The sequence below is a fragment of the Macrotis lagotis genome, chromosome 2 (genome assembly GCF_037893015.1).
Source record: "Macrotis lagotis isolate mMagLag1 chromosome 2, bilby.v1.9.chrom.fasta, whole genome shotgun sequence".
In the NCBI taxonomy this organism is placed as follows: domain Eukaryota; kingdom Metazoa; phylum Chordata; class Mammalia; order Peramelemorphia; family Peramelidae; genus Macrotis; species Macrotis lagotis.
The window spans coordinates 71,255,876-71,279,050 of NC_133659.1; positions in this window are offsets into that span (position 1 = coordinate 71,255,876).

Genomic DNA, 23,175 nt, shown 5'->3' on the forward strand with positions numbered 1-23,175 from the left:
GGTGATATGCCATGTCTCAGAGACAATTGTAATTGTGTGAAGGCAGTGAATCAATTTATTCTGCTCATAGACTTCTGACAAATTATAAAAGTTTGTGAAACTATTATTCATTTACCTCATAAAGGGATATAAATAAACTTAAAGTGGAAATAGTTATGAATGGCTAGGTCTTTCTTAGGAAAAATCTTTGCTTCTTAATATAATAAAAATGAAAATTCTACCCAAATTAAATGACTGTATTCAGGGACATCCCAATCAAACTACCAAATAACTATTTTACTAAGCTAGAAAAACCAGTAACAAAAGTCATCTGGAGTAACAAAAGATCAATAATATCAAGGAAACTGATGGTAAAAAATGGCCTTACTTTACCAGAACTAAAACTATAACATAATGCAGCAGTCATTGAAACTGCTTGGTATGGTTTAAGAAATAGTGCAATACCCTATACCAAAATAAGGCCAAAAATGAGTGTAGGATTTAGACAAAGAATGATACCATAGATAAATTAACAGACCAATAAATACTCTTTCAGATCTATGGAAAGGAGATAAATTTATGATCAAACAAGAATTAGAGCACATTACAAATTGCAAAATGAATGATTTTGACTATATTAAATTAAAAAGGTTTTGCACTAATAAAATTGATACTGCCACAATTAGAAGGAAAACAGAAGGCTGGGAAACAATTTTCACAACCAGGAGTTCTGATAAAGTCTCATTTCTAAAATATATAGAGAATGTCATGAAATTTATAAGATCACAAGTCATTCCCCAATTGATAAATGGTGAAGGGATATGAATGAATAGATAGTTTTCAAATGAAGAAATTAAAGCTATATATATTTATATGTGTGTGTATATACACAATGAGCTATCATCTCACTCTTATTAGATTGACCAATATGAAAAAAATGGAAAATGATCAATGTTGGAGAGGCTGTGGAAGGATTGGGTCATCGATATATTACTGATGGAATTGTGAATGGATCCAACCTCTCTGGAGATCAATATGGCACTATGGCTAAAGAACAATAAAACTGATCATACCCTTTGATCCAAAAATTCCAATTCTAGGTCTGTATTCAGAAGAAATCATAAAAAAACAGGAAATATTCATAGCAGCTATTTTTGTACTGATAATTGGAAATTGAGTGGATGTCCATCAATTGGGGAATGGCTGAATAATTTATGGTATATGAATGCCGTGGAATACTATTGTTCTATAAGAAACCATGAATGGTCAAATTCTAGAGAAGCATGGAATGAATTAGAGGAACTGATGCTGAATGAAGGGAGCAGAAACAAGAGAACAATGTACACATCAACCATGACATTGTGAATTGATCTGATGGAGGCTGCTCCTCTCAGAAATTCAGAGAGCTTGGACAATTACCAGCTTTGGACAATGCTATCCTCATCCAAAGGTATGAAAAACAAAACAAAATAAAAAACAAAAATTCCTACAGAATCTGAATGAACACTATACTCCCTTTTAAATTTTTTTTTTATGAATTTCTTTCCTATCTCATCAATTTCTTTCTTTTCCCTTTATTTTAATTCTGCATACTGAATTTGTAAACATGTTAAACATAAATGGATATGTACAATGAGGGACAATGAGTGGGGAAAGGAGGGTGAAAATAAATCATATAACTTAATATGCATTTACATGTGAATGAATATTGAAAAACTTTTATAAGATGCAATTAGAAAAACAAAATATCAATCAAAAAAGCAAAATAATGAAAAAAACTTGCTCTTTCTTGTTTAGCAGTTGTTAAGTTTTTTCAGTCATATTTAACTGTGCAATCCCTTTTGGAGCTATCTTTGTTTGGTTTTGTTTGGTCTTGCAAGGCAATGGGTTTAAACAACTTGCCCAAGATCAGACAGGTAATTAAGTGGCTGAGGCTGGATTTGAGTGGCTCCATTTGAGTCAGGTCCCCCAACTCCAGGGGTGGTGCTCTATCCACTGCAGCACCTAACTGCCCTGATTTGGAGTTATCTTACCCAAGATATGGGAGTGGTTTGCCATTCCCTTCCCTAGCTTTTAATTTTTTTTTTTTTTTTTTTGCAGACGTGGAACTAAGGAAAATAGGGTTAAGTACCTTTCCCAGGGCTACACAACTGGTAAGTATCTGAGTCTGAATTTGAACTGTGGTCTTATTGACTCCAGATCTGGCATTCTATCCACCGTGCCATCTAATCGCTCCTTACAAAAGCAATAAAGATCCTTTTTGACACTAGTGTTGTAGTGATTTAGTTATATCAGCCCTCCCCTGGAGTCTGCTGCCCTTTGTGACTTGTTTTGTCAGGAGGACAATTGTTAAGACTTCAGCAATCCCATTACTAAAAATCAAATTTTTTTGTTACAAACATTTATAAATATGATTCCTTATATTTAAGGGACACTTCCCATTTTCTTGATTTGACTTCATTCTGGGAACTGTACTTATCTGAAGCAGCAAGCTATCTCAGGTCCCAGGATTACCATGGAATGGAATTCTTCCCCAGTCTTATCCAGTTTCTTACCAGTCATCCTCCAATCCATCCTTGCCTTATTCCCAATTATCTTTATTTCTTGATTCTCTTCATGGGAAAATTAACTAATTGGAAGGTATTTACTGTAGTATTTATCCTTGTAGTTGGGAGTACTAAGATGAAAACAAAGGTCCTTATGGACTTAGATGAGGGGCCAATAATCCTTGCTTATCATTAATGTCACTAAATTGAGTCTTTGTTTTTCCTCCAGGATCTTTTTTGCCCTTATGCTGTTGATTCTGAGTTTCCATTCTTCCTTTACTGAAATTATTCAAAAATAGGGATCAGAGTGAGCCATATGATTTCAGTGCTATAGACAACTCTTAAATGCAGAAACTCTTTCTATTCTAACTTTTGAAATTCTATTTTATTTTAAAATTATAGAATAAAACCAGCATTTACATAATATAACATAATTAAAAAGATGATTGCACATAAAAATTCAAATTTATTATGTACAACTTGATATTTTTAAAATATATAATAAAGTTTTGATCTGTATTTTTCTTACTTTTCTGAAATATATTCTTTGAGGATTGTCTGAAAGACTAGTGATTTGTTGAGGATGAACCAACCAGTATTTGTCAGAGACATGATTTGAAACCAGGTCTTCCAGACTTCAAGGCCAATTTTCTATCCTCTGTGCTGAAACCAAATCTAAAATCTAACCTTAACATTTTCACCAGTGTTGCTTCTTCATAATTCCAAATCATTCAGAATTGCTTAAATTGATTTAGGTTACTTTTCACATTCTTACCATAAAAACTGTTGAATCATGGTTTGATTCCTCAAAACCTTGCCAATACATACATACATATATATACAGATATATATGTACATATATGTATATATGTATATATATATATATTTGCTTAAAGCACTTATATTCTCTGTTTTGCTAAAAAAAGGGGGATACAATTAGGTGGCACAGTGGATAGAGCACTGGTCCTGGAGTCAGGAGGACCTGAGTTCAAATCTAGCCTCAGACACTAAATATTTACTTACTAAGCTGTATGACCTTGGGCAAGTTACTTAACCCCATTGCCTTGCCAAAAGAAAACAAACAAAAAAGAAGATAGTACATATGAATAGAAAGTAAGTTTTGAAGTCAATAACAATTGGGTTCAAGTTATATCTCCAGCTATACTAACTGGGTGATCATTGGACAAATCATATAATCTCTCAGTGCCTTAGGCAACTCTCACAATTGGGGCTGTAAGATTTATTTGCTTCAGGAAAAGTGTTTCCTCAGCTGGAAGTTCCCTATATATATCAATGAAATCTCATACCCAGCCTCTGTCCTACAATCTCAAAGTAGGAGGGATGGTTCCAATTTTTGTTCAGGGGAAATTGCCAATTGGAAGTTATTGCTGCTCACTTTCTTTTCACAAAAGTCACCCATGGCTGTTCAATGGGAAGGTGCTGCTTTTTATATAGCAAAGGTCATGTTTGGTTTTGTCATACTTGGAGGGTAAAAGACAATATGATAGGTGCCTCAGTCAAGGTCAGGCTAAAATAACTTGAATGTATGGTCTTGGTGGAAAGAATGGGCCACTACTTGTGGTGATATTATCTAACTGTACAACTAGGGGATGTTATATCCAGGGACCTCAATAAAGGCTGGAAAAGTAGAATGCTTTCTATGGTTATCAGTGAGACTTATCAAGAGATCTTAAACATGCCCCAAGGTTGATGGGCTAGAATGGCAGACAGTTGCCTTGAATGTCTCTGTAATCCACCCATCATCACAGATTAGCTAGAATTAGAACTATCTATGGTTTAGATATAGGATTACAATGATAATCACAATAGAGTTGCCCAGACAAAGAGGAAATATGGACAAAACACAGAGCTACATTGGCCATCTCCTCACAGTTGTGTCTTAGATAAGAAGAGTAGCAACATACCACATTAGAGACATTTTCTAGGATCCTAAAATGCAGAATCTAAGAGGTGGAAGAGGCTTCAGTCTATGTCTAACCCAATCCATATGTTAAATGAATTCCCACCATAATATACCTGAAAAGTGTTAGTCCATTCTATTAGAGAAAAGACCTACAAGGTGGTCCATCCCTCTAAAGGACCTTTACATAACTTTTGAAGAGCTTACATTTTTAAAGAGGTTCTCTTTCCACCCCCATCCCCCCATACCTAGAGGTTTACCATTACCCCAGCACCAGCAAGGGTCTTAGCATGAAGGAAGGCAGTGCTTTTCCTCTTTAATCTTTTTGCTGCATGAGATTCCCACTTACCCATAATGATCATTTAATGCAGCCTACCTGTGGCCAGCTCATCACCACCCCATTTATGATGATCAAGATTGTTTGTTTTTCTTTTTTGCTTTTTGCAAGACAATGGAGTTAAATAACTTGCCCAAGGTCACAGTCAGGTAATTATTAAGTGTCGAAGGTCAAATTTGAACATAGGTCCTTCTGCCCCCAGGGGCACTGCTCTATCTACTGTGCCACCTAGCTGCCCAATGACCAAGATTGTTGCTAAGAGCTGGGAGTCTATTCTTGTACATAACATGGAACATATGGAGCATTAAGGTTCTTCCAATTTGGGGGCTCTAGGAAAAGTAAAACCTTTTTCATTATGTTAACCTGCTTCTACCAATAAGTGGGCATCTCCAAATCACTTTTGTAGAAGTTGAAGGTAGGGTTTTCCTACACTGTGAATCCTTGCTTTAATGAAATTCTTTCAAGAAAAGAAGTTAGGTTTACTTTAGAGCTGTAGAAAAATCCAAAGCCTATATGAAAAAATATCTATACTGTCCCTTGATTACTTTCTTAATAAAGATGATGATGTCTGACCTGTCAATGAATATAAAGAAGAGACTTTAGGAGGTGAAATTTCTTCAAGTATTAGGTGACATTCTTTAAATTTACTATTTTGGGGATTCTTATTTTCCCCAGTTACAAGCAAAACCAATTTTTAATATTTGTTTTTAAAATGTGGTTAAAAATCATCTCCATTCTTTCCTCCCCATTTCCACTCCTTTTTGAAAAGGTAAACAGTTCCATATAGCCTATACATGTGTAGTCATGCAAAATATTTTCACAATAATTATGTTGTAAAAGTAAATATAATTAAGGTGACATTTTAAAGATGAAGTAGTGCCACGTGATAAGTTTTCTCTATTGTTATGATTAATGTCTATTGACCACAGATGTACCCATAAATTATCAGGAACCCAAAACAAGACCATTGATTGAATAGTTCTTAAATGCCAACTCTTGGCATGCAAAGAGCAGTTTTGCATTAAGCAAGGTGAAACAAGAAGTAAGGGAACAAATATTCTTTTACTTGGAGAGTTGCCTGAAGATTCTATGGTCTTGAAAAGATGAGCAACTGTCTGGTGCTAAATGCTGAAGTCTGAGCAGTGAGGAAAAGAAAGGGGAATTGAGGTGCATTTACTTGCATGTCAAAGTAGCATAGATGTACATGGTGCCTTCTGTCATTTTAATTTCAAATGAATTCTAGCCTAGAAAGACTGCATGAGATCAGCTTTGCACATTAGTAAAATACTGTCATTGCTATTATAAGGCTCCTTTTCTTTATGTCCTCCTTAGAGGTCATGCTTGGCAGTATTTCCAGCTGAGTTGCATTGACCTTTGTCCACATCAAGAAATATTTGACAAATGAACTCAAGTAGAGAAGAAGAAATGGCCACTTCCCATTTTATATGATCACAAAATGGTTGGCCAAAGCAACTGCTTTTGTAGTCAAATATTTCTTGTCTTGAAAATAACTTTTGCTTTTGAAAGAAGAGGGCCTGGGTATGGATCTCTCTACTTTGACATTTATTACCAGGTGAACTTTGGCAATTAAATTCTTGGAATTTCAGACTTGAAAATGAATTTAGTGTCCATTGAGGCCAACCTTTACTTGAAAAATATTTCCCATTCCAACATATCCAACCAGAGGTCATTCACATTTGCTTGAATAACCCCAGGGAGAGGAACCTACTACCATTCAATATTACCTCTTCCATATTTTGATTGATTTAATTCTGGAGAATTATTCTCTTCTTTTCAACCTAAATTCAATTCATTGGGTGAAGTTTTTTTGGCAACTATGTTCAAAACACTCTAATGGGTCTTGAACATAATACAAAATTTAATAAGACATGGTTCCTTCTGCCATGGAACTTGTGACCATGTAAATTAGAGGCACAATATTTTAGTGCATGAGAGGTACAAATAAATAATGTGAGACCCAAGATGGAAATGTAACACAGAAAAATGTTCTCACAAATATATACATAATTATGATCTTTGAAACTTGAAACTATCTTTGATAATTCATCCATGTAGACATTTATTTCATTTTAATCAATATTCTTTCCATACATTCCCTTTCTTTGGTGAATTTGACCATTCCTTAATATAAATTATTTAGTATTAGTCCAACCACAGGCTAAAGACTTTCCTCTAGGGGAGGCTAGGTGGCTCAGTGGATAAAGCACTGGCCTTGGAGTCAGGAGTATCTGAGTTCAAATCTGGTCTCAGTCACTTAATAATTACCTAGCTGTGTGGCCTTGGGCAAGCCACTTAACCCCATTTGCCTTGCAAAAAAAAAAAAAACCCAAAAAAAGACTTTCCTCTAGCTTCTGCTCCTACTCTCCCTATCATTGTGGTTATTAAAATCTCTAGCATGCTTGGACTACTTGGACTTTCTGTAATTCTCCATCTGTGACTTGCCTTACTTTCTTTTCCAGTTATACAAAGACTTAATGATGCCTTTGTGGATGAAACAAGGATAGGTCAAGATTGCTGCAGTTTATATAAGCACATCATGTAGCTGATTTAAGTTTTATAATTATTATGCTTCAATGACTATGACTTAGGACCTTATATCAGCACCCAGAGAATATTGGTGTTAAAGAGTAGGATTTTTGTGGGTCAGATTCAAGATGGTGGTTTGGAGGAAGGAATACCCAGAAACTCTTCCCCAAATGCCACAAAATTATGACTCTAAAAAACTTCTAGAGTGGCAGAACCCTCAGAAAGACTGAGTGAAACAATTTTCCAACCTAGGACAATTTGGTAGACCCAGAGGAAAGGTCTATTCCACCAGGACCAAGGTTGGAAAGAGTCACAGCACAGTACAGTCATAGTCTCACTGGAGTAAATCAGCTGTGGCCTTCCAGGGACACCCCACAGGGCTCCTGGTCCATGGCAACAGGAGTGGTTTCCCAACCTCTTGGCCTAGGGATTGCCAGGATGACTTGAAGGGTCAAAAGGAGAACTCTAACACATAAATATGACTGTGGAGTCCAGGCCAGCACAGGCCTCAGGGCAGCCCCAGGAATCCACAGAGCCATCAGCAGCTGCTTCCAGACTATTCAACCCACAGACAGGGATTCGGGAGAGACTGCAGTGATCTCTCCCTTATCCCTGGGGCTGGTTTGTATATACTCAGCTTCAGGGCCCAGTCTGGGCCCCCATACTACCATAGAGGAGCAGGTACCCCCCCCACACACACACATAGCTCCAGGGCAGGGTCATCCACGCACCAGAGTACAGACCAGGAGAGCAGTCAGAGTCTCTCATGAGTCATTGCAGGAATTAAGGGTCCTCAGACGGTGTCCCAACCCCACCCCCAAAAGCTTTGGAAGTATATTAAAATCAGGTCATAGACCAAGGAAATGAACAAACAACAGAAAAAAAGAGAATCTGACTACATAAAATTTCTTTGGACCCATGGAGGATCAAAATATACACTCAGCAGATGATAGAGTCAAAACTTCTATAGCCAAAGCCTCCAAGAAAAATAGGCATTGGTCTCAGGCAATGGAAGAGCTCAAAAAAGACTTTGTAAAGCATGTAAGGGAAGTAGAAGAAAAATTAAGAAGAGAAATGAGAGTGATGAAGGAAAATCATGAAAACCAAGTTAGCAGTTTGGTGGAGATAAAAAATATACATAAGAAAATAATATCTTAAAAATCCATTTAGGTCAAATGGTAAAAAGTATTCCAAAGGTCAATGAGAAGAAGAACTTAAAAAGCAGAAATGACCATATGGAAAAAGGAGATAAAAAAGCTCTCTGAAGAAAATGACCCCTTCAAATGTAGCATGGGGCTAAGGGAAGTTGATGACGTTGTGAGAAATCAAGAAACAATAAAACAATGCCAAAAGAATGAAAAGCTAGAAGAAAATGTAATATATCCCTTTGGAAAACCATTCCAGGAGAGATAATTTAAAAATAACTGGGATACCTGAAAGTCATGATCAGGAAAAGAGGCTATACTTTATTATTCAAGAAATAATCCAGAAGAATTGCCCTGATGCCCTAGAAGCAGAGGGTAAAATGGAAATTGAGGAAATCTACCAATCACCTCTTGAAAGAGACCCTTCCCCCCAAAACTCTGAGAAATATTATAACTGAATTCCAGAACTCCCAAATTAAAGAATAATATTACAAGCAGCCAGAGGGAAACAATTCAATAACCATTGTGCTACAATCAGGATTACACAGGATTTGGCAGCTTCTACGTTAAGGGTTCATAGGACTTGGAATATGATATTCTGGAAGACAAAATAGCTTGGATTACAACTGAGAATCTACTACCCAGCAAAACTAAACATCTTCTTCAGGAGAAAAGATGGACAGTCAATGAAAGAAGGGACTTTCAAACTTTCCAGTTGAAACTATCAGAGCCAAACAGAAAGTTTGTTCTCCAAGTACAGGACTCAGGTGAAACACAGAGAGGGTGGATGAGAAGGGCTTATTATGAGGGATCTAATGATGTTGATTTGTATGTAATCCTGCATGGGAGGAAGATACTAACTCATATGGTCCTTTGCATTTATGAGCAGTTAGAAGGAGCATATATAGACAAGGTACAGGAAGAAGATGAATAAAATGGGATACAAAGATGAAGTCAAATGGTTGAAAAAGGAATGTACTGAGAGAGAGGGAAAGGAAAGGTAGAATTGGTCAAGATATATATAGAGTCAAGAAAAAAACTTTTGTACTGGATTGGAAGGGGGAAAAATGAAGGGGAATGAGTGAGCCTTCATTCTCATCAGAAAAGGCTCAGAGAATAAGTAACATGCATACTCAATAGGATATAAAAATCCATCTTAACCTATAAGAGAAAGGAGTGAAAGGAATGGAAGAAAGGGGAATAGGGGGAGGGGAGGTGTATAGGTGATAGAAGAGAGGGAAAATTGTGGGAGAGGGTAGTCAGATATAACACACTTCTGAGCAGAGACAGGTTGATGGGTGAGAGAGAGAATAGATTAAATGGGAATAGGGAGGAATAGAATGGAAGGAAATATAATTAACAACAGCAATTGTGGGAAAAAATATTGCAACTTCTCTTATGGACTTTTATGATAAAGAATGCAACCCATCCCAAAGACACAGTCGATGGTATCTGAACACAGACTGAAGTACACTTTGTTTTTTCTCTTACTTTATTTATCTTAAGATTTCTCTATCTTTTTTGGGGGGGAGGAGGGTTTATGTTTACTTTCACAACAAGATTATTGTAGTAATGTTATAGTAAATAAATAAATCATTAAGAGTAGAACTTTTAATACATGCAGTTTTAGACTTCCACATGCCAATTTTCTCATCTATAAAATGAGAGACTTGGAATGGGTAACTGTGAAGTTTCTTCTCCCTTTGAACCTATAATCCTACCTGACAATAACATATTGTAATTGAATAAAATTTGCAACCATAATACTATTTGATCCTCATATGTCCAGGAGGTGAAGCAACTGTTAAATTTCAATGATTTACAATAATTACAAGCCCTCTATGATTTGTTAATGATCTCAATGGCCAAATCTAAAGGTCTTTTCTTAATCTTCATTTCTTGACTCCTTTTCAGCCTTTAACATTATCATCCTCCTCTTCTCCTAGATACAGTCCCCTTTTTAAACACTCTTCTGGTTCTCCTTCTAGTTGTTTAACCACTCCTTTCCAGATTCCTTTGCTAAATATTCCTCCAGTTCACAGCATGGGTATCCCTCAAAAGTTTTCTTTGGGCTCTATTATATACCTAAAATACCTTGCCTAGTGATCTCCTCAGCTCCAATGAATTCACTTACTCTATGCAGATGATTTTGCCAATCTATTTTTCCAGTTTTATCTTGTCACCAGATATCCAGTCATATACTTCTAACTGCTTCTTAGATATATTAAACTGAGGGTCCCAAAGACATCTTGATGTTGCCATAACTAAAACAAAACTTATCAACTTTCAGTTCAAACTCTGCTCTATTCCCAATTTTTATATGAATATTGAGGGTATCACAAAGCCCTAGATACTGAATTGCAACTTTGTGTTATTCTTACTTCATCACTGTCCTTACCCCACATATCTAATTCATTCAATCTCTTGTCAATCTTTGATGATTTTTTCCTTGACAACATCTCATATTTCATACAGGTTCCATTCATACAGGTTCCATTTTAGCATAGGTACTCAATTTCTCATGTTTAGGTTATTATAAGGACTTGCTAACAGATCTTCTTACCTCAGGTTTCTTCCTTCTCCAATTCACCCTCCATCCAAGTACCCCAATTATCTTCCCAAAGGGCGTATATGACTTGCTCTACTCAACCATCTTCAGTGGTCCCTTTTATGGACCAGATATAAACACTTTTGGGGTTTTCAAGTCTTTCACAGCCTAATCTGTTCCTAGGTTTCCAATTGTGACATTGGCCTCTTTTCCTTTAAAGAAAAACCCTTTAAAGTATTATACCAATGTTAACTATTATAATTCACATGCCATATACTTCTCCTTTTTCTTTTCACAGTCTAATCCAGATGCCTGAATTCTTCTCCTTCCTCACTTCTGATTCTTGGAATTCCTAATATTCTGCAAAACTGCCTGCTGTGAAGCCTTTTCTAATTCACCTTTTTGTTAGTGATCTCCTCTAATAAGATTATTTTGCATAATTTGCATATTTTTAAAATTACAATTAATAATTTATATTTACTTTTTTTGGCATATGATTTAGCCCCCCCCCCCCAATCCAGGTCTAAGCACCTTTCATGCAGGGATTGTTTGATTTTGTCTTTATTTCCCTTATACCTAATGCTTATTTGAATTAAAACAAATTGAGTTCTGACTATTCCACTTATTCCCCTATGACCTTGGAACAATCACTTAACTATGTTGAATCTCAGTTTTCTCAGTTGTATAAATGAGGGGGTCAAACTACATGATCTCTTGCCATCTCTAAAAGTATTTTCCATTGTTCCTGCCAAGAGGGGCAAAACCCTAATTCTACATGACAGCAGAGCTTTTAAGGACCTTATACCACTGACTGCCAACACCCAATAAAGGCACACCCAAGGGAATGGGGAATGACTCAAAAGGTAAAGTCAAGGATATAGCTATCTTACCTTGTGATTTAGTTTGGACTCTGCCCAAGTCTCTGTTGAATTATATGCTTAAGACCTGAAGACTTGTACATACAACCCACAAAAATTTCCCCAGGAGTTCCCATAGAAGCTATTATTCACTGAAGACTTTAAGGTTTGCAAAATATTTTACAAATATTATCTCATTTAACATCATAAGTCTCCTGGGAAGTAAGTTTTAGTAGTATCCCCATTTTACAAATACAGAAACTGAGGCAGATATGCCCAAGTTACATGAATATTTTACCAAGTTCATACAGGTAGTATCTAAAGCCAAATTTGAACTCAAATCATCTTGACTACAGATTGAGCAGTGTTTTCACTGAGCTACCAATTTATCTGGAAGGGAATTAGAAACACTGCTATAGATGGAAAGGTCCCCCAGGTACCATACTTACCAGAGTTATATTGCTCTGTCACAAACCAATTGCATCTAATTCTCCTTGCCTTCAACCTTTCTAAAATACATAGTTCAAGTACCACAGTGTAATGGGGAATATCTACCACCAAACCAAGAGGTCTGAACTCTTATCTACATGATCTTCAAGTTGCTTTAGGGCAGCCTTCTTTTAAAGCTATTAGAGAAGGGAGAGTGAAAGAATAAGCATTTTTGTAGGTGTACTGTATGCTAGGCACTTTTTACAAATATTTCATTTGACACTTACCAAAGCCCCTAGAGGAAGGTGCTATAATTAATAACTATTTTGCACTTAAGGAAACTGAGGCAAATGGAGTCTTTGACTTGCTCAGCATCTCAGTTCTAGGTTCATTGATCTTATCCCCAATTTTTAGGTCATTTTTAACTCTGTAGTCAAGGAATCTGGTTTTGAATTCTATTCTTTCTGTCCCATACTATTTGTGAGACCTTGAGGAAACCATCCTATTTCTCAAGGTCTCATTTTCCCTGTTGCTCAATGAATGCTTTGAATCAGGATACACTAAGTTTTCTTCCAACCAGAAATCATAAGGAATTAGGGATGGTATCCAGTAGTCAACAGAGGCCACAACAAGTCAGAAAACCAGATCTGCCTTAATTCTGCAACTTTTTGTATCTAGGTTGAGTCAGCAATAAAATTGAGACAACTGCACTTGCTTCAGAAAACTCTCCCAAATAGTTTCATGAATAAATAACATGGTTTTCTTGTTTTCATCAGTGCTTAGCACTTGAAAGGAAAAGTCTCAATCCTCAAAGAACTCACTGCCATGAATCACTCATACATTCCTGAATAGCAAAAGGATTATAATCAGAGGCCTGGGAGCAGAGGGAGTCACTTGTGACTGGGCACATCCTAATGTCTCAAAAAAGTTCATCTTTTTCATCTCTTTTTTTAAAATGTGAATTTTGAAAGTTGTTAGCTCTAATAAATTATTTAAACATTAGTGTTTTTATTCTGATGAATAAATATATTACTTATGATTCAATAGATATTCATCTTTTAATGTTTTTAATATACAGACATATACTCTATATGAACATGATGATAGGGGTCTTGAGTCTTTGGGAATAACAATAATGGCTTACATTTATAGAATGCTTTAAGATTTTCAAAGTATCTTATATGGGTTGTCTCATTTCATTCTCACAACACTGGGGGATGGGTGCAGTTTCTATCCTAATTTTATATATGAGGTAAAATGACTTGCCCAGGGTCACACAACTAGTCAGAATCCTCAGCAGAATACCTAATTGAGCACTCTATGTAATGTGATGATACAAAGACAGTGATCAAGGTTTAAAGTCCAAGAGAAAATATTGTACAAAGCAAAACAAATGTAAATTAAGAAAAAAAAGTTAAAATTTACTTATGTTGCATTTTAAGAGAGATACTCTATCAGAAAATGGGAGATAAAGTTCCTAATAAGAAAGCAAATTTCAGATAGAGAGAGTGGGGAAAATCATTATTGTTGTATAATGTTAAATGACTTGATAAAATAAATCTTTCATCGCCTAAGTAGGTTCTTTTTATTTATTAGGGAAAAATTTTTAATGAATAAAAGACTACTTTATTCCTTTCTAAGCAGTCCTTTAAAGTTTTCATCTATGCCTTTCCTAATATGTCCATAAGCACTGCTGTCTCCAAGTCCCAGTTGCTCTCAGCTGGTGAAATTTGTTTATATGAGCTATCAGAGTGTCCTTCTGCCAGAGACCCAGCATGTCAGTAACAGCTGAATTATAACTGTTGAATCCTACTAGCAATGGGGGAACACCAAAATCACCCCAGTAGGTGGTGAAACTTGGCCATGTTACTGAACAGAGAAATTTTCTAATCCAGGATTTGACCTCTCCCCAAAACCAGGTACACCTTGGGGAAGCTTGTATCTGGATGTCAAGGACATTAGCATAGGGAAAAAACCCACTATCTTCTTCCTTTACCCCTGGATTACAAGACTGGGAGAAAAGGTCAGGCTTACACAGCCCAGTGGACTTTATTATTATTATTATTATTATTATTATTATTATTATTATTCATTGGTAGAGCTAATAGCATCACATATATGAGACATTCCTTCTGTTCCTCCAACTCAGAATCTTATTCCAGCAGTTGCTTTATCAGTCCATGTATTACCTCCCTCATTCATTACCTATATCAGTTCTTTCAAGATTCATGGTGTGTGGTCCACTACCCACTTGAATGACCTGTTTCCACTCCCGTTGAAGAAATGTGAAATAGAACCATTACCAACTTCAAAAAAAGATTTATATATTGAGTCAGCAGGTGTGGGTTCAAAGTTTGTTTTTTTTTTTTTCATTTAACAATCTGATTAACCTTAGCCAAGTCATAATCTCAAAGCCTGTTTCCTCATTTGTTATTTCATTTGTCCTTCACTTTCAAAGAGGACCAATGTCATCACAAGTGATTTCTTTATTTGTGCATAAATTAGATTTAGTTGAGATAGAATTGCAAAAAACTGTCAGCATCAATCTCTCTTCCAGAGTCACAGAGTCAAATGGCAAGACAAAAGTGAAGATGACTGGTAATGGTCTAGGATTCAATGGGTGATCCCAAGATATCTTTGATATCTGACCAAGCTCTAAGCTTCCAACATCTTCAAGGTCCATTGGAAAAAATTGGTCATATGCATAGGGTAGATCCCTCCCAGCCTCTAAACTATCCCCATTGCCTTTAATGCTTGTTGATGGTTTCATATAGATACTGCTCATTATTCCAAGGAACAATCCATTTATTCTTACACTCTCTAGTGTTTTTAGGAGGAATGATTGCTGTATTTTGTCAAAAGCTTGTTCAGCATCTATTGTTATAATAATATGATTTCTAATACATTTTTTATTGATATAATTAATTATACTAACAGTTTTCCATAAGATTAACATACATAGGTTTTCTAACAATCTATTTACCTCCTTAACTTCCTTCTCATTTATCTTATGATTAGATTTGCAATTGGAGAGTGGGGAAATTGAGTTCTCCCACTAGTAGAGATTTTCTGTCTATGTCTTCCTCTAGCTCTTTCAACTTCTCCTCTAGGAATTTGGATGCTATCCCATTCAGTGCATACATATTTAGTATTGAAATTACATTATTGTCTATGGTACCTTTTAATAGGATATAGTTTCCTTCCTTATCTCTTTTAACAATGTCTATTTTTGTAGCTACTTTTAAGGAGGTATTGTTTTTAAATCATTCTATCTGATTTATAGAAAAGCCATGAGTGTCCATCATTTCTGGCTAAGTATATTCTTTTTTATTTTATTTTTTTTAAGTATATTCTTTCTAATAGAGTTACAATTCTTGAGAGTTATTAGAGTCTTTCTCCCTGGTAGGATATAGGTTCATCTTATTGGATAGCAGTCTCACGCATAAGTCATGAGTGACCATCACTTCTGGTTAAGCATATTCTCTCTAATAGAGTTACAATTCTCAATAGTTATGAGAATCTTTCTCCCAAGTGGGGATATAGCAAGTTTCACTTTATTGGATAGCAGTTTTTTTTTCCCTTTACCCCTCTTCCCCCCCCCCCTTTTTTTACCTTTTCATGTGTGTCTTGAGTTGCCTGTTTGATGTCCAAATTTTCTATTTAGCTCTGGTCTTTTTTTTTTAGGTTTTTGCAAGGCAAATGGGGTTAAGTGGCTTGCCCAAGGCCACAAAGCTAGATAATTATTAAGTGTTTGAGACTGGATTTGAACCCAGGTACTCCTGACTCCAGGGCCAGTGCTTTATCCACTGCACCACCTAGCCACCCAGCTCTGGTCTTTTCATCAGGAAATGTTGGAAGTCACCCATTTCATTAAATGTCCATCTTTTCCTCTGGAAGAGAAGGCTCAACTTTGCTGGATAGTGGATTCCAGCATTCTAAGTTCCCTTGCTCTTCAGAATATCCCATTCCAAGATACCTTAATGTTGATGTGGTCAGGTCCTGCCTAATCCCTAGTGTAACTCCTTGGTATTTCAGTTGTTTATTTCTGGTTGCTTGCAGGATTTTCTCTATTATCTGAATAGTTCTGGAATTTGACCATAACATTTCTTGGTATTTTGATTTTAGGATCTCTTTCTGGATGGGATCATTGTATTCTTTCAATAACTATTTTGCCCTGGTTCCATGATATCATGGCAGTTTTCCATCATTAAATCCTGTAATATTAAGTCTAGGCTTTCTTTCTCTTCAGTGTTTCCAGAAAGTCCTATAATTCTCAAGTTTTCCCTTCTTGACTGGTTCTCAAGATCAGTGGTTTTGCTGATGAGGTATTTTACATTTTCTTCTATGTTTTTTTTTTGATCTTTTGATTTTGTTTAACAGAATCTTCTTGTTTCATGAAGTGATTAGTTTCCACAGATTCCTTTCTGTTTTTTTTTTTAGAAAAGAATTTTCTTCATTTACCATTTGCAGCTCCTTTTCCAATTGGTCAATTCTAGTTTTGAAAGAGTTTTCCACTTGCCCAAGTGAAGATTTTTTTTTTAGGTTTTTTCAAGGCTATGGGGCTAAGTGGTTTGAGCAAGGCCGCACAGCTAGGTAATTATTAAACATCTGAGGCTGGAATTGAACTCAGGTGCTCCTGACTCCAGGGCCAGTGCTCTATCCACTGTCCCACCTAGCTGTCCCTCAAGCGTAGTTTTAAGAAAATTGTTTTCTTTTTGCATTTGCCCAATTTGGTATTTAAGAGAATTATTTTCTTTTTGCTTTTGCTCATTTGGGGATCTGAGAGAATCATTCTCATTTTGTATTTGTCCAATTGTATTTTTCAAGGATTTGTTTTCTTGTTGTGAGATGTTAATTTTCTCTTGAGTTTCTTTTCCCAACTTTTCCAATTGATTTTTAAACTCCTTGATTTCTTCAAGTAAGTCTTTCTCAGATGGAGACCAATTCATATTCTCCTCAGAGGTGCTAGTTCTCCCTGAGTTAGAATCTGGTGCTTTTAGGTATTTCTCCATGGAGCCCCATTTTTGCTGGTTTTTCTTTATTTTTCTAGGGTCTTGTGCTGGGGATAACTGGCTGTCTGATGTTTGCTTTTGAAAACCCTACAGACTTTGTTCACTTGGCTTAGTAATTCCAAGGCCCAGCCAGTAGGGGGCACTGGTTGCTTTCTCTGTAGTGACTGAAGCCCTCTCTCAATCCTAGAGGGAGTGGGGGGGGGTGAGGAGGGAGTGAAGAGGGGCAGTAGGGTTTGAGTTGACCTTGAACAATAGGCTAGAAACCAATCTCTCTTTCAGCTGAGTGTGCTCTGTAGTCAACACCTGAGCCTGAGGGGGTGGGGGGTCAGCTACCATTTGTTCCTGAAAGAATGCTCAGCAAAAGTATGGAGCTCAGGTCCTGCACTGAGCTGGACAATTTCCCAGCCTGAAGATCTTCCCTCCCCTGGCTAAAGACTCTGTGGCTAAAGTGGGTTCTCGACCTGCCTCTCACCAAATTTTCTGCAGCTAACACCAGACCTCTGGCTTCCCTCCACTTCTGTCCCTATGCTGGCCCTTTGGTCTCCGCTCCCTGTTCATCCATGGTCCCTGAAACAGACATTGTTGGTAGGTGTTCTTCTCCTAGCTTTTTTTTCTGGGTTTTGTAGATGGAGTTTCTGTTAAGAGGTTTCTTTCATGTTATTTTTGAGGGAGCACCAGGAGCACTTAACACAGTACCTGTCTTCTCTCTGCCATCTTGATCTGAAAAGCATTTGAATGTTTAAAAAAAGAGTAATAATGTAAATTTGTGGGTTTCATATTTTATTCACTTTATTTATTTATTTTTATTTATTTATTCACTTTAGAGAAAACCCTGATTACAAGTGCCATTTTAACAACCAGTTCATGGAACTCACCATAAAATTAGTTGGAGTTCCACCTCGAGCTATGCTTCCCTTTTAGTCATATGAGACAGACATTTACTGAAGTTCTTTCATATCTTGAGTTAAGAACTTGTTTTCCTGTTTTTTTGTGAGTTCTGTCCTAATAGTGTCTGTTTGGAGGCTTCATTTGAAGTTGTTTCAGGAAAAAAACTTCAGGAGTTTCTGAGCTTCAGGCTGCCATCTTGTCTCCATCCCCCAGAAGTCACTTGACTAATACTCTCAATATCTTTTTAAATGTTACCTCTCTTTCTTCACCTTGTTCAGAATCCAATCATTTTCTCAATTTCCTTTCTTTCTTTATAATTTCCCTTTTATCATCCATCTTTCTAAAACAAAATTTGTTTTACATTTCACTATTACCTTCTAAACCCTATTTTAGAGCTAGCCTTTAATTTTCCACATTTTATGTATTATTTTCTAATATTTACTCATATCTCTGGCTTCCTTTCCTTGAATAGGACAAACTGTGAAAGTGCTAGACTTCAACATGTATTCAGCGTTTGGGTGGATTGTGCAGATTACTTTTCCTGTGCTTTATATATTTTGGTATTTCATATATTTTTGTAATTCTATATTTTTATGATGTTGTCTTGAAATGAAAAGCCACTCTCCCAACTAGGGCTTGTTTCTCACATTTACCTGTCTCTTGTAAAAACCTTGCTTTTGATTGGCAATAGTATTAAAAACATCACCGTGCCCCTAAAGTCTTCAGCTTCATTATTCTAAGTAATGCTTTTAGGATTCCTCTGGAAGTATAATTTATGTGTATATAATCACCAGAAATGAGTAATATTCAACTAGCTTGATAAATCTTAGGAAGAGCTCTAACATTTCTATGATACATGCCCCAAAAGAGAGCAAACTTTTCTACACTTATATGGCACACAAATAGCTGCCACAGTACTCCTCTGTAAGTGATCACCAATTTTGTCTATCTTTCCTTTCATCCTTCTAGAGTTCCATATCCTGACTCTCTCCTGTTAGCAATTGTGGATTCAGATTATTATTTCTTAGAGAAAAAAGAAATTTTTCCTTTTTCAATGCCTAGCTCCCTACCCTGCAGGAAATCTGTTAATTGTTACTAATTGTTCCATGATCCTTTCATTTCAACTTGTGTGATATTCTCGTACCCTCCAATCTACTGATAAAGATTAGAATTCCTCTTTTCAGATACTTTTTCTTGTTCTTTACACTGAATTTCGTCTATTGTTGTTGCTATTTTTTACTCTATTCACAATATAATGTCTCCTAAAATAAAGAGACAATATCTGAGCCCTTTACCATTTTACTATATATATATATATATTTGATAGAATTTTTAAAATTTTTCTGCAATTACAAGTTGTAAAAATGTTTGCATTCATTTTTACAAGATTTTTGAGTTGCAAATTTTTCCTCCTCCCCACCCCTCTTCTGAAAATGGTAGACAATTTGATATACTTTATAGTATGCTTTCATGTAAAACTTATTTCCATTTTAAACTCAGTTGTGGAAGAAAAAACAGCTTAGAAACAAAAAAAGATAACAGAAAAAGTAATTGAAAAAATATGATTTGATCTGCATTCAGAGTCTGTCAGTTCTTTATCTAGATATGGATAGCCTATTTTTCTCATGAGTGCTTTGTACTTTTCTTGTGTTGCTGAGAAAAGCTAGTTATTGATCATCGTACATTTTAAGAAATATTCTCTTTTCTCCTAAGCTCTCTAGTATTTTAATATGAGTCACTACTGTATTTTTGTCAGAAACTTTTTTCTATGTCTAATGAGATAATCATGTGAATTCCATTGGTTTTATTATTGATAAGACCAATTATATTGAAAATTTTCCTAATATTAAACCACCCTGTATTCCTGGTATAATTACCTCCTGTTAAGAGTATATAATCCTTATGATATATTGTTGTAATTGTCTTGTATCAATATTCATTAGAAAAAAATGATCTACAATTTTCTTTTTCTGTGTAGGCTTTTCCTGGTTTAGATATTAACACCATTCTTATTTTGTGAAAAGAGTTTTGTAGTCTCTGTTTCACCCATTTTTTCCCAAATATAATTTTGAAATTTTTTAAAATTTATTTTTATTAAAGATATTATTTGATTTTTACAATTTCCCCCCAATCTTACTCACTGCCCCCCCCCCATGGAAAGCAATCTGTCAGTCTTTACTTTGTTTGCATGTTGTACCTTGATCTGAATTGGGTGTGATGAGAGAGAAATCATATCCTTAAAGAAGAGACAAGAAATCTAAGAGGTAACAACATCAGACAATAAAATATCTGGTTTCTTCTAAATTAAAGGGAATAGTCCTTGAACTTTGTTCAAACTCCACAGCTCCTTATCTGGATACAGACAGCACTCACCTTTGCAGACAGCCCAAAATTGTTCCCGATTGTAGTGCTGATGGAATGAGTGAGTCCTTCAAGGTTGATCATCACTCCCATGTTGCTATTAGAGTATACAGTGTTTTTCTGGTTCTGCTCATCTCACTCAGCATCAGTTCATGTGAATCCCTCCAGGCTTCCCTGAAATCCCATCCTTCCTGGTTTCTAATAGAACAATAGTGTTCCATGACATACATATACCACAGTTTGCTGAGCCATTCCCCAATTGAAGGACATTTATTTGATTTCCAATTCTTTGCCACCACAAACAGGGCTGCTATATATATATATATATATATATATATATATATATATATATATATATATATATATATATATACATATATACATATATACATATATATATATGTATACATATACATATACATATATTTGTACAAGTAAGGTTTTTACCCTTTTTTTCACCATTTTTTCAGGATATAGACCCAGTAGTGGTATTGGTGGGTCATAGGGTATGCACATTTTTGTTGCCCTTTGGGTGTAATTTGCAAATACCTCTCCAGAAGGGTTGGATGAGTTCAGAGTTCCACCAACAGTGTAATAGTGTTCCAGATTTCCCACAACCCTTCCAACAATGATCATTATCGTTTCTGGTCATATTGGCCAATCTGAGAGGTGTGAGGTGGTACCTCAGAGAAGCTTTAATTTGCATTTCTCTAATAATTAATGATTTAGAGCATTTTTTTTCATATGGCTATGAATTGCTTTGATCTCCTCATCCGTAAATTGCCTTTGCATATCCTTCAACCATTTGTCAAGTGGGGAATGGCTTTTTGTTTTAAAAATATGACTCACTTCTCTGTATATTTTAGAAATGAGTCCTTTGTCAGAATCATTAGTTGTAAATATTGTTTCCCAAGTTACTACATTTCATTTGATCTTGGTTACAGTGGTTTTAATCTGTGCAAAATCTTTTTAATTTAATGTAATCGAAATCATCTAATTGGTTTATGTTGATGTTCTCCAACTCTCCCTAAGTCATAAACTGCTCCCCTTTCCATAGATCTGACAGGTAAACTAGTCCTTGATCTTCTAATTTACTTATAGTATTGTTTTTTATGTCTAAGTCCTGTAAGCCTTTTGATCTTATCTTGGTAAAGGGTGTTAGCTGTTGGTCTAATCTAAGTTTCTTCCATACTAACTTCCAATTATTGCAGCAGTTTTTATCAAATAGGGAGTATTTATCCCAATGGCTGGACTCTTTGGGTTTATCAAAGAGCAGATTATAATCATCTCCTGCTTTTACACCTAGTCTATTCCACTGGTCCACCACTCTATTTCTTAGCCAATACCAAACAGTTTTGATGACTGATGCTTTATAATATAATTTTAGATAGGGCTAAGCCACCTTCTTTTGAACTTTTTTTCATTAAGCTCCTGGCAATTCTTGACTTTTCATTTCTCCATATGAATTTACTTACAATTTTTTTCTAATTCATTAAAGTAATTTTTTGGAATTTTGATTGGTAGGGCACTAAACAGATAGTTTAGTTTTGGTAGAATTGTCAGTTTTATTATGTTAGCTCTACCTATCCATGAGCCATTGATATTTGCCCAGTTATTTAAATCTGATTTAATTTGTGTGAGAAGTGTTTTGTAATTGTTTTCAAAAAGATTCTAAGTCTGTCTTGGCAAATAGACACCCAAGTATTTTAAATTGTCTGAGGTTACTTTAAATGGGATTTCTCTTTCTAGCTCTTCCTGCTGTATCTTGCTAGACATATATAGAAAAGTTGAGGATTTATGAGGGTTTATTTTATAACCTGCAACATTGCTAAAATTGCTAATTGTTTCCAGTATTTTTTTAGATAATTTCTTGGGATTCTCTAGGTAGACCATCATGTCATCTGCAAACAGTGAGAGTTTTGTCTCTTCCTTCCCAATTCTAGCTCCTTCAATTACTTTTCTTCTCTAATTGCTGATGGTAACATTTCTAATACAATATTGAATAGTAGTGGTGCTAATGGACACCCTTGTTTCACCCCTGATCTTATTGGGAATACCTCTAGCCTCTCCCCATTGAATATAATGCTTGTTGATAGTTTCAGATAGATACTGCTAATTATTTTAAGAAACAGTCCATTTATTCCTACACTCTCTAGTGTTTTTGATAGGAATGGGTGCTGTATTTTTTCCAAAGCTTTTTCAGAATCTATTGATATGGTCATATGATTTCTGATAGGTTTGTTGTTGATATAAATGAGTATACTAACAGTTTTCCTAATATTGAAACAGCCCTGCATTCCTGGAATAAATCCTACTTGATCATAATGTATTATCCTAGTGATGACTTGCTGTAATCCTTTTGCTAAGATTTTATTTAAGATTTTTGCATCTATATTCATCAAGGAAATATGTCTATAATTTTCTTTCTCTGTTTTAACTCTTCCTGGTTTAGGTAACAGCACCATATTGGTTGCATAGAAAGAGTTAGGCAGAGTTCCATCTTTCCCTATTTTTCCAAATAGTTTATATAGGATTGGAACCTATTGTTCTTTAAATGTTTGGTAGAATTCACTTGTGAATCCATCAGGCCTTGGAGATTTTTTCT